The 13,478-nt window shown below is 43.3% G+C and overlaps 1 protein-coding gene across 5 annotated transcripts in view; it reads left to right on the top strand.

The window, feature by feature from the left end:
- The first annotated feature begins 12,750 nt into the window (after window positions 1-12,750).
- LOC134207832 (glutamate receptor-interacting protein 2) overlaps window positions 12,751-13,478 on the top strand; it is a 169,104-nt gene continuing 168,376 nt past the window's right edge. For 3 of the 5 annotated variants that reach the window (XM_062683779.1, XM_062683782.1, XM_062683783.1), the window contains exon 1: window positions 12,751-12,989. The gene's annotated coding sequence lies outside the window, so the exon portion shown is untranslated. Of the gene's footprint in view, window positions 12,990-13,099; window positions 13,428-13,478 lie in introns of those variants that run through there. The other 2 variants (XM_062683780.1, XM_062683781.1) reach the window with 2 other exon arrangements.

Genomic DNA, 13,478 nt, shown 5'->3' on the forward strand with positions numbered 1-13,478 from the left:
GATCTCCAAATTGTTCTGGAGTTTGAATCAAATGATCTACCGAATCCACAATGGCTTCCATGATGTCCCCAGCCGTGGTAATAACCCACTTATGTGCTCCGAGTATTTGTCTTTCGCTTGCGTCTCAAATGGAGGCATATGAGGTTTTCTAAGGTCTCCAAATTGTTCTGGAGTTTGAATCAAATGGTCTACCGAATCAACAATGGCTTCCGTGATGTCTCAAGTCGCGGTATCAACCCAATTATGTCATCCAAGTATTTCTCTTTCACTTGCATCTCAAATCCAGACATATGAGATGTTGTAAAATCTCCAAATTGTCCAGGAGTTTGAATCAAATGATCTACCGGATCAAGCAAGGCTTCCATGATGACCCATGCCGTGGTATCAGCTCAATTATATTTCCAGGGTATTTGTCTTCCATTTGCGTTTCAATTCCAGGCATATGAGTTGTTTTAAGATCTACAAATTGTCCTAGAGCTTGAATCAAATGGTCTGCCGAATCAACCAAGGCCTTAATGATGTCCCCAGCCGTGGTAACAACCCGAGCAGCACAAGTCAGACAAACATCTTAAGGATATTTTTTAGTTTTATAACGGTCATGAAAACCATTATTTACTCTACATGACTTCAGTAAAATCAGCCTAAAACTAAAATGTTTGTAGGGATGGTTGTAGCAATTTGATTGTGACTTAATTCGGTCAGTTTTGATCCATAGGACTAAATGGATACCTCTACTATTGTTTAAGAAAATCATGGAGTACAGGTCTTTAGGTCTACAGGATTATTATTTTTAAATGGTTCATCCCATTTTAATACATAGATCCATATTAGATACGCATTCAACAATTATTCCATTCCAGGTCATCGAAGAAATCTCTGAAGTCTAGACTTCGTGGCTGGGGACATAATGGAAGCCTTGATTTATTCGGTAGACCATTTGATTCAATCTCTAGAACAATTGGGAGATCTTACAACATGTTACATGTCAGAATTTGAGACGCAATTCGCAAACTATCCAAATTCCAGGACAAATTTGAGATCTTACAACACCTCATATGCCTTGATTTGAGACGAGTGAAAGACAAACACTCGGGGAATATAATTGAGTTGATATCGCGAGTGAAGAAATCATGGAAGCCTTGGTTGATTTGGTAGACCACTTGATTCAAACTCCAGGACAATTTAAAGATCTTACAACATCTTACATGCTAAAATTTGTGAATCAAGTGAAAGACGAATACTCAGAAGACAAAATTGGGTTGACATCACGGCTGGGGACATCGTGAAAGCCTTGTTTGATTCGGCAGAACATTTGATTAAAACTCCAGAACAATTTGGAGATTTTAAAACATATCATATGTCTGGATTTGATACGTAAGTGAAAGACAAATAATCGGAGGACATGATTGGGTTGATACCGCGACTGGGGCTTCATGGAAGCCTTGGTTGATGCATTACACCATTTGATTCAAACTCCAGGACAATTTGGAGAGCTTACAACACCTCATATGTCTTGTTTTGGGCACGGCAAATGCTGGGTAAAGCGTACCATTGGTACTTCGCGTACCTGAAGGAATAAAATAGACCCCATCTCGCGGTCCTTAGCCTCTTACCCAGCAACTCCTATCCCTACCTCCCCGCGGTGCTGGCCGGGATACGAGCAACCTTAGGGAAGATCGGGTAACCAACCCCGGTGGGAACTATGGTCGTATGCTGACAGGGAAGGGGGGTTTGCTCCTCTCGGAGGTGCAAATCTTATTGAGCGTCTGTTCTCCATGTCAGGATCGGCTCACAACAGCGTCTGTTCTCCATGTTAGGGCGGCTGATCATCGTCCGAGTGCCAGCGAGGGACTCTATGAAACTGTGCACCATGGTCCACCGGAAATAAGGAGGAATGGTCCTCCGGAAATTTTAAGGCTTCAGTGTCAGGCCCTGCAAGCTAGCCTTTAAAAATCATAAGCAACGAACAATCAACAAGAGAGTACGGACCGGAACCATCGGCGAAGACCACTGCGACGAAAAGGGACTAGCGATTGGAAACTCGGTTCGCGGAACTGCAAATCTCTCAACTTCATCGGGAGCACACGCATACTCGCCGATGTGCTCAAGGACCGTGGATTCGGCATCGTAGCGCTGCAGGAGGTTTGTTGGAAGGGATCAATGGTGCGAACGTTTAGAGGTAATCATACCATCTACCAGAGCTGCGGCAGCACACACGAGCTGGGAACAGCTTTCATAGTGATGGGCGACATGCAAAGGCGCGTGATCGGGTGGTGGCCGATCAACGAGAGAATGTGCAGGTTGAGGATCAAAGGCCGGTTCTTCAACTTCAGCATAATCAACGTCCATAGCCCACACTCCGGAAGCACTGATGATGATAAGGACGCATTCTACGCGCAGCTGGAACGTGAGTACGACAGCTGCCCAAGCCACGACGTCAAAATCATCATAGGAGATTTGAACGCTCAGGTTGGCCAAGAGGAGGAGTTTAGACCGACTATTGGAAAGTTCAGCGCTCACCGGCTGACGAACGAAAACGGCCTACGACTAATTGATTTCGCCGCCTCCAAGAATATGGCCATTCGCAGCACCTACTTCCAACACAGCCTCCCGTATCGGTACACCTGGAGATCGCCACTGCAGACAGAATCACAAATCGACCACGTTCTGATTGATGGACGGCACTTCTCCGACATTATCGACGTCAGGACTTATCGTGGCGCTAACATCGACTCTGACCACTATCTGGTGATGGTTAAACTGCGCCCAAAACTATCCGTCATCAACAATGTTCGGTACCGACGACCGCCGCGGTACGACCTAGAGCGACTGAAGCAACCCGATGTCGCCACTGCATACGCGCAGCATCTCGAGGCAGCGTTGCCGGAAGAGGGTGAGCTCGATGGGGCCCCTCTTGAGGACTGCTGGAATACAGTCAAAGCAGCCATTAACGACGCAGCGGAGAACAACGTCGGGTATATGGGTCGAAGTCGACGGAACGATTGGTTCGACGAAGAGTGCAGACAGATTCTGGAGGAGAAGGACGCAGCGCGGGCGGTCGCGCTGCAGCAAGGTACCCGGCAGAACGTGGAACGTTAAAGACGGAAGCGGAGACAGCAGACCCGCCTTTTTCAGGAGAAGAAACGCCGCCTGGAAGAAGCGGAGTGCGAGGAGATGGAACAGCTGTGCCGTTCTCAAGATACACGCAAGTTCTATCAGAAGCTCAACGCATCCCGCAAAGGCTTCGTGCCGCGAGCCGAAATGTGCCGGGATAAGGATGGGAGCATCTTGACGGACGAACGTGTGGTGATCGAAAGGTGGAAGCAGCACTACGAGGAACATCTGAATGGCGCTGAGAGTACAGGCAATGAAAGTCAAGGCAGCGGAGGAGATGACTACGTCAGTTCAGCGGACGATGGAAGCCAACCAGCCCCCACCTTGAGGGAAGTTAAGGATGCCATTCAACAGCTAAAGACCAATAAAGCAGCTGGTAAGGATGGTATCGGAGCTGAGCTCATCAAGATGGGCCCGGAAAAGCTGGCCACTTGCCTGCACAAACTGATAGTCAGAATCTGGGAAAACGAACAGCTACCGGAGGAGTGGAAGGAAGGGGTGCCCCATCTACAAGAAAGGTGACAAACTGGAGTGTGAGAACTTTCGAGCGATCACCATCCTTAATGCCGCCTACAAAGTGATATCCCAGATCATCTTCCGTCGTCTGTCACCATTAGTGAACGAGTTCGTGGGAAGTTATCAAGCCGGCTTCGTTGACGGCCGCTCGACAACGGACCAGATCTTTACTGTACGGCAAATCCTTCAAAAATGCCGTGAATACCAGGTCCCAACGCACCATCTGTTCGTTGATTTCAAGGCGGCATACGACAGTATAGACCGCGTAGAGCTATGGAAAATTATGGACGAGAACAGCTTCCCTGGGAAGCTTACCAGACTGATCAAAGCAACGGTGGATGGTGTGCAAAACTGTGTGAAGATTTCGGGCGAACACTCCAGTTCGTTCGAATCGCGCCGGGGACTAAGACAAGGTGATGGACTTTCGTGCCTGTTGTTCAACATTGCGCTAGAAGGTGTCATGCGGAGAGCCGGGTGTAACAGCCGGGGAACGATTGTCAACAGATCCAGTCAATTTATTTGCTTCGCGGATGACATGGACATTGTCGGCCGAACATTTGCAAAGGTGGCAGAACTGTACACCCGCCTGAAACGTGAAGCAACAAAAGTTGGATTGGTGGTGAATGCGTCAAAGACAAAGTACATGCTTGTGGGTGGAACCGAGCGCGACAGGGTCCGCCTGGGAAGCAGTGTTACGATAGACGGGGATACCTTCGAGGTGGTCGAGGAATTCGTCTACCTCGGATCCTTGCTAACGGCTGACAACAACGTTAGTCGTGAAATACGAAGGCGCATCATCTGTGGAAGTCGGGCCTACTACGGGCTCCAGAAGAAACTGCGGTCGAAAAAGATTCGCCACCGCACCAAATGTGTCATGTACAAGACGTTAATAAGACCGGTAGTCCTCTACGGACATGAAACATGGACAATACTCGAGGAGGACTTGCAAGCACTCGGAGTATTCGAGAGACGGGTGCTTAGGACCATCTTTGGCGGTGTACAAGAAGACGGTGTGTGGCGGCGAAGAATGAACCATGAGCTCGCCCAGCTCTACGGCGAACCCAGTATCCAGAAGGTAGCTAAAGCCGGAAGGGTACGATGGGCAGGGCATGTTGCAAGAATGCCGGACAGCAACCCTGCAAAGATGGTGTTCGCTTCCGATCCGGCAGGTACGAGACGACGTGGAGCGCAGCGAGCGAGATGGGCAGACCAGGTGCAGAACGACTTGGCGAGCGTGGGGCGTATTCGAGGATGGAGAGATGCGGCCTCGAACCGTGTATTGTGGCGTCAAATTGTTGATTCAGTGTTATCTGTATAGATGTAGACTAAATAAATGAAAATGAATGAATGTCTTGCTTTGAGACGCAAGTAAAAGATAAATACAGTAGACGTTCGATAACTGCAATTCATTTAACTGCAATGCTTTTCAACTGCAATTCGATAGTTGCAACAGTTTTGCAGTTATTGGACCGCTAAGCTTCAAACTGAGGTCAGACTCAATGACAGCTCCATTGCGCTGCACATTTAGATGCACTTTTATTGGATATGACGTCGATTGACAACCGTTTGACGTCTAGAATGCGTTGCAGTTATCGAACGACATTCTTTAACTGAAAAGTAAACATTTTGCAGTTATCGAACGGCTACTGTACTCAGAGAACATAATTGAGTTGGTACCACGGCTTAGGACATCACGAAGGCTTTGGTTGATTCGATAGACCATTTGATTTGAACTCCAGGACAATTTGGAGATCTTACAAAATCGAATATGCCTGTGTTTGAGACGTTAGTAAAGGACCAATACTCAGAAGACAAAATTGGATTGACACCGAGGCTGGGGACATCGTGGAAGCCGTGGTTGATTCTGTAGACCATTTTATTCAAACTCCAGGACAATTTGGAGATCTTAAAACATCTCATATACATGGACTTGAGACGCAAGTGAAAGACAAATACTCGAAGGGCATGATTGGGATTATACCGCGGCTGAGGACATCGTGCAAGCCTGAGTAGATTCGGTAGACCATTTGATTCAAACTCCAAAACAATTTGGAGATCTTAAAACATCTCATATGCCTGGATTTGAGACGATAGTAGAAGACCAATACTCAGAAGACAAAATTTAGTTGACACCGAGGCTGGGGACATCGTGGAAGCCTTGGTTGATTCTGTAGACCATTTGATTCAAACTCCAGGACAATTTGCAGATCTTAAAACATCTCATATACATGGACTTGAGACTCAAGTGAAAGACAAATACTCAGAGGGCATGATTGGGATGATAGCACAGCTGAGGATATCGTGCAAGCCTCAGTAGATTCGGTAGACCATTTGATTCAAACTCCAAAACAATTTGGAGATCTTAAAACATCTCATATGCCTGGATTTGAGACGTAAGTGAAAGACAAATAATCGGAGGACAAAATTGGGTTGATACCGAGACTGGGGACAACATGGAAGCCTTGGTTGATTCGGTAGACCATTTGATTCAAACTTCAGGACAATTTGGAGATCTTACAACACCTCATATGTCTTGTTTTGAAACACAAGTGAAAGACAAATCCTCGGAGGACATAATTGAGTTGATACCACGGCTTAAGACATCATGAAGGCTTTGGTTGATTCGGTAGACCATTTGATTCAAACTCCAGGACAATTTGGAGATCTTATAACATCTCATATGCCTGAATTTGGAGAGATCTTACAATACCCCATGCAAGACGCAAGTGAATGTATTTGAAAGTATCCTCACGATCAATAAATTAAGTGAAATTCTAAAAATTTTAGCAAAAATTCTTTTTACGTCACATTCGGTTTACGTCCCCCCAATAAGTGACGTAAAAAGAGAAATGAGTGTATTAAAAAAGAAAAAGAAGCTTCATGTAAAATTTGTTGATTCTCCACAACCTCTTGCTACGAGTAACACTGACTATTTCAAACGTCTCAAACAAGATCTTAGCAGAAGTGATTCCGAGTCAGAAGAGGGTTGCATGAAAATCTTCTCAGTAAAGCGTTTAAATCAGCCTTGTTTTTTGCACCCGATAGTTGAACGTGCAAATTTGAAGATGGAAGTCGATTTTGGTTCGGGTGTAAGCGTGATAGATGAGCAGGATTACAGAGACAAGTTCGATTATTTGACCTTGGAACCATACAACAACAGACTAATAGTAGTAGATGGCGCTAATATGGAAGTGTTGGGATGTGTGAGAGTTTCTGTAACGGTGAACGGAATGCGTGAGCGAGGTCTAGAGCTGGTGATCCTGAAGAATATTAAGCGCTCACGTAGGATTGTCCCGCTTTTTGGAAGGAAATAGCTAGATGTGTTTTTCCCGGCATGGCGTAGAACATTTTCAAGCGAGTTGGTTGGTCATGTTTCGGATAGGACAATCGAAACCACGGTGGACAAAGCGAAGCGTAAGTTCAGTCACATTTTCAACAAGAGTTTTATTGATCCTATTGTTGGGTTTAAGGGTGATTTGATTCTGAAGGAGGATAAACCGATTTTCAGAAAAGCCTATGAAGTTCCTTTAGGGATTAGACAAAAAGTGATTGATCACATAGATGCATTGGAGAAGGATGGAGTTTCTACACCAGTAGAAGCAAGTGAATGGGCTTCCCCAGTTGTAGTGGTGGTTAAAAAGAACCAAGATATTCGTTTGGTTATAGACTGCAAGGCTTCAATAAACCAGTTAATAGTTCCTAGTACTTACCCTTTGCCAAATGCGCAGGATTTGTTTGCATCTTTGGCTGGTGCTAATGTTTTTTGCTCTTTAGATCTTGCAGGAGCTTACATGCAATTGGAATTATCCAAAAGGTCTCAAAACTTCATGGTTATCAATACGCTCAAAGGACTATATACCTATAAAAGGCTACCTCAAGGGGCCTCATCAAGCGCCTCAATTTTTTAGAAGGTGATGGATCAAGTTTTAAAAGGTCTGCCGTTTATAATTTGTTATTTAGATGATGTTTTAAGTAGACTTTGTAGTAGTAGACTTTGAGGATTGCAAAAAGAATCTTTTGACAGTTCTAGATCGACTTTCCAAGGCAAATATAAAAGTTAACCTTACTAAATGCAATTTTTTTGTAAATACCTTGCCATATCTAGGACATATTTATTACAGACAAAGGCTTAATGCCTTGTTTAAATAAGGTAGAAACGATCCGTGCAGCGCAACCGCCTCGGAATGTAACGGAGTTGAAATCATTTCTCGGTCTTTTAAACTTTTATGGAAAATTCGTTCCTCATTTGTCTTCTCGGTTGAGTAGTCTTTACAAATTACTTAAAAATAATGTTCGTTTCGCTTGGACAGATGTTTGTCAAAGGACATTTCATGAATGTAAGGCTTATCTCTTGAAAGGAAATCTTTTAGAAATCTACGATCCGAAAAAGCCTTTGGTGGTAATTTCTGACGCTTCCAGTTACGATATCGGTGGAGTAATTGCTCACGAAATTGATGGAATAGAGAAGCCAATTTCTTTTACGTCTTTTTCTTTGAATAATGCTCAACAAAAGTATCCGATACTACATTTGGAAGCTTTAGCGGTCGTGAGCACGGTAAAAAAGTTCCATAAATTTTTATACGGACATAAATTTACCATATTTACCGACCATAAGCCCCTTATTGGTATTTTCGGAAAAGAAGGGAGGAATTCAATGTATGTTACTAGACTACAACGATATGTGATGGAGCTCTCAATATATGATTTCGACATAGTGTATCGGCCATCTTCTAAAATGGGAAACGCCGATTTTTACTCCCGATTCCCTTTACCAGAGGAGGTGCCCAAGTCCTTATAGCGAGAATATATAAAAAATTTGAATTTTTCATCTGAATTACCTATAGATTATCAGCATACAGCAAGTGAAACAGCCAAGGATAAATTTCTCCAACAAGTCGCAATGTATATAGAACATGGTTGGCCAGACAAACCAAAAACTGAGTTTAAGGATGTTCACACACACACACTACCAGGATCTTGAAGTAGTGGAAGGCTGCATTTTGTTCCAAGATAGGGTTATTATTCCCCTTACGCTATAGGACCACATACTAAAGATGCTACATAAGAATCACACAGGAGTCCCGAAAATGAAACAGTTAGCTCGTAGGTGTGCTTACTGGTTTGGACTAAACAAAGATATTGAAAACTTTATAAAATCATGTCGCACATGCAATGAAATGTATATCGAACAAAAGCCGTCGACCAGTTCTTGGATTCCAACAACCCGGCCTTTTAGTCGGTTACATGCCGCTTTTTTTAATTTCCAACAGAAGGTTTTTTTTTGCTAGTGGTTGACAGCAATTCCAAATGTTTGGAATTAGAGTTTTTGTCAAAAGCAACGGACAGTAGAAAAGTAATAAAGAAGTTTACAGCCATTTTTGCCAGATTTGGGTTGTCGGACGTAGTTGTCACAGATGGAGGCCCCCAATTCAACTCATTCCTATTCATAAAATTTCTTGAGTATCAAGGAATCAAAGTGATGAAGAATCCTCCATACAATCCTGAGAGTAATGGACAAGCGGAACGGATAGTAAGACTGATAAAGGAGGTGTTCGAAAAAAAAAAAAAATACTTACTTGACCCGCAGATGCAATCATTGTACACAGAGGAAAGAATGTATAACTGCTTAATCTATTATAGGAACATATGCTTAGAGCACCTCCACGGGAGTCCTCATCGCTATTCTTATCATAGCGCTCCCTTCCGAGTGCTATTTTAGGATAGCGCCCCATCTCCCCACCGGTGGTTTCTGTTTTAGGTATAGCGACTTGGTAAACATATTGAGTTTCCACCGCGCGTTGCTAAAAGTAGTATTTTTTTTTTCTTAAATGGCTCTACATTTCAACTGGAACTTGGCTAGTTGCTCAACTTAGTATTCTATTAGCATTTTCTAAGTTATTAATTGAAAGCTCTCCTGTGCCTGCCATTGCATGAGTATGTATTTTGTGTGACAACTATGCCCAAGGAGCCCGCTCGAAAACATCCTTGACCGAATCGTGAACAGAACTCGCCATCTCTGGAAGGCAATTCTACGCTTTTGCTCGCAGGGGTAGCTGGAGATCCGTCGTAGTAAATTTTTTCACCGTTATTCCTTCTACACTTCCTTCCTCCTGGAAGTCGAAAAAAATCCTCCTGAAATTCCCACCAGCTTTCCTACAGGAAACTCTTGACAAAATCCTGCAGGAATGCTTCCACAGTTTTTTTTTTCTCTGAAGGGTGTCGCGGAGAAAAAAATTGTAACAACATCCGAAAGAATCTAAACAATTCTCTTGAAAAAAAATAGATTTTCAATTGAAACCACCAAAGATATTATTGGGCAATTCCAATAAAAAAAATGCGAAAGATTCTGGAAAAAATCCTAAAACTATTCTGGGTGAACTGCTAAAGATTCTTAAAAGAACACAAAGATTGCTGAGGAACTCCCGGATAAATCTGCCAGGGATCCTAGGGATCCTATACATATATTTCCGAAACAAGAAATGTTAAAATAAACGACAGAAAAGAGAAACTTGCGGGAGATTTTCTGGAGGAACTAGTTGAAAAACATACTGAATAATTACTAAAGGAACATTCTGAGGGATTCCTGGAAGGTCTCCTTGGAAAAACCTGCAAAACAAAAACAGTAGAATTTTCTTTTGCGAAAAATCCATGAATATTTCGGGCACTAGCGGGCGCCGGTGCGCATCGCTCCTCATTATAGCTGATCTATTAGAACTACAATTACTACTTCGCGGAGTTGAACTGGGGCACTAGATAAAAACAAATTTCCCTTGCTATTTAATTTCATCGAAATTGTTCAGAAAAAGAAAAACAGATTTTCTGCATTTTTTTTTATCAAAAACAAAGTGACGTTTCACAAAATAGCAACCCTGTATGGAAATTTAGCAACCCAATATGGGGCGCTAAATTTGGAAACCCACAGCTAATTTTGAGTTGCGTTCTTATTTTACATTCCCGTTTAGAAACGTTCGGTGTAAAAGTGGGTCCCTGTAAAGGGTCCGGAAATAGCGATAGGGCCCCATATGTGGACTCCCGTGGAAGTGCTCTTAGAAGATGGCCAATTCCCTTCGGAGAGAGTATTTACATTCAAACCCAAAACCAATTTGGATCTTATTAACCCTAAACGTTCCTATAGAAAGCAACTCCTAAACATCATGACGAAGTTAGACAGACATTAGACGATGGTTGAGAACTAAAGTTTATTAAAAGATTGTCTCCCAATGTTTTCCAGATTTCGCGAGGCGGCCGTCTACTTTCAGCCCATAGACAATAGTTGCGCCTAGTTGAAGAAACGCTCCAACGCGAATGTTTATTTCGATCAAAAATCGCCGGAACATTCTACAGTTGACTCAGCAAACACCACCAACCAGCAACAAATCGAAACCGATGAGGAGGATTTTTACGGTTTTGCATCAGATTCCTTCATTTTCGATGCGCCCGTCCAGTCCACGCTCTCAATACTCTCAATGCGTCTTCAAGTGATTTTCTTCAAGTGAATATTACAATGTAATCTTTTATAACCACCTCCTATAAAAGAGTAGCCAATAAACAGCTGATGCGTCGTTTACTCAGAACTAACCGAAGACTTAGTTATTTGTTTTCCTCCACTGAAGAAAGTTCCTGATAACTTAAACTTATGAAATCATGAAGTCATGATCATTCCATCATGCGATGGTCATTCATTCCATGGTCAAGATGGTCAAGTCATTCCATCATGCGATGGAATTCACGTATTTCCGTGAAGTGACCTTGTAAACAGGTTCCGGTGGAACGTCCGGAATCCGGAATATAGGCCACATTCATATTTACTATAGTTTATGCGCCGTTTCCAACCAAAATATCTAAAATAATTATTTCCGAAGTATGCGTTCTGAGAACTGGCCAAAAGCTAACACCCATTTTCAATCCGGAATAACTCCGGAACCAAGTGACCAATCCTGGAAACTCATAAAACTCCTAAAACTTAAATTCCGCCCTTTTTGGTGCGAGTTGCGATAAAAAAATGTTAAAAGACAAAAAAGTTACAGCCAAAAAGATTTTTATTTTCGTTTTCAAAAAGGGGGTTGGTAACGGAAAGGATAAAGATAGCTCGTCCAGCTCAAACCTGTAGGGGACTAGGGGTATGTGATGGGACCATCATCATCTCATCATATTCTCTTATCATCCAATCATTACTTAGATTCTAATCTAAAAGTTGGTATAAATTTGTGGGACAAAATAGTGACAAAAGCTTGAATCAAGATTTGTCTATCGCGACCATTGATCAGCCCACGACCCTGGGGGTCCCGACCTACACTTTGGGCACCCATGCACTACAGTATTTCATATTTCGACTGAAACATTAAGGTCTTTTTGCAGTGTCTTGACTTACTTTTTATTGAGTACTTGTCTTGGTACTTGTCTTGTTTTTCACAATTATATTTATATTTATCTTAGAATGAACACCAATTTCCATTGAACGATCCGCTTCCAATTGCTCAGAATCCATCCAAAATCTACGTATCAACTCGCCCGTTGCTTCCCCTTTTCCAAATCGTTTATTACTTTTACTTCCCTACTGTCTCTACGCGACGTTCACGTTGAGACGAATAAAAATGGAAAACTTAATTTTCCCCCATTCTACCATGCCTCACTATTCGACTACTGAGAATAGTGTTTTCCACTATCGCTCCCAATTCTATTCAGCATTCGTTCGCCTGGTCACAGTAGGCATAAACGTCTAAACGTGAAGAAATGTTTGCCAAAAAATCACTGCATCCATTCCATGTAGGTAACAGCCTGCTGCTACGCTGCGACCGACAGCCAACGGCGTTCTCTCGCATCTCATCGCAGCTGCTCTCACGATGATGAGTTTTCCACGCTTTTCCATCCATCGCCCAACGAACGGTACGCCATGTCTGCGTACAGCCGTCGATGACGGTGATGATGATTTCCACTCAACTTGGGTCTGGCGGCGGCGGCGGCGGAGACGACGCTCGACCGTGATGGCCCACCACTACTCCGTATGGATGATGATGATGTCTCTCCCGGCTGATGGTGTTGCTTGTTTCCACGAGAGGAAAACGCACAGTCGAATCCGGCGGCTGAACGCGCGTCGCAGTCTCGGGAGGATTTTGACTTCTCAGTCTGCAGTCAGACAAATTTCGGCAGTCGATCGGCGCGGTAGCCAACAGAAAGGAAAATTTCGCCAAGTCGCGCGCGGTACGATCCCGTTGGTGGCGTTTGTGTGAGTGCACTTAAATAGCTGAAGTGCACACTTTTTTTTCCCCCGTTCAACGTGATCAATTAGAGGAGATTTTTCCTTCCTACGGAATTTGGGTAATTCCATTTATCTCGTTCGCGGAAGTGATTCGATGGTGGTGAGTGTGGCATTGGATTACAAAAGAACATAAAATTGCGAAAATGTTGCGAAGCAATGATACAGATCGAAACCCATCAAGGAAATTTGTGACGAAGAACGTGTTTGTGTTTGTGCAGAAAGATCGTTCGTGACACGGTGTGTCACAACTGAGGGGTTTTTACCTACCTCGCCGTGTAGAAGCGATAGACAGCGTGAAGATGTGCAAAGCGCTGATCGCTTTTGGGAGATCAGTTTTTCCTGTGGTTGTGATCGGGAGAGAACGTGTCTCTGTGCGGTTTCGTGAACAGTGATGTGGATTAGGAGGTGTTTTGACGAAATTCGACAAAGGGTGTATTTTTGAAAGCAAAATATTTTCAATTTTCAACAATCGACCAAGGAATAGATAAAACCTCGATTAAAAAACGGTTGAAACTTGAATAACATTTTCAGTCGTTTTGTAAGTGATAGGATTATAGTCTTTCGTGTCTGAACACAATGAATTTCGTGT

The sequence above is a fragment of the Armigeres subalbatus genome, chromosome 1 (genome assembly GCF_024139115.2).
Source record: "Armigeres subalbatus isolate Guangzhou_Male chromosome 1, GZ_Asu_2, whole genome shotgun sequence".
Taxonomy (NCBI): domain Eukaryota; kingdom Metazoa; phylum Arthropoda; class Insecta; order Diptera; family Culicidae; genus Armigeres; species Armigeres subalbatus.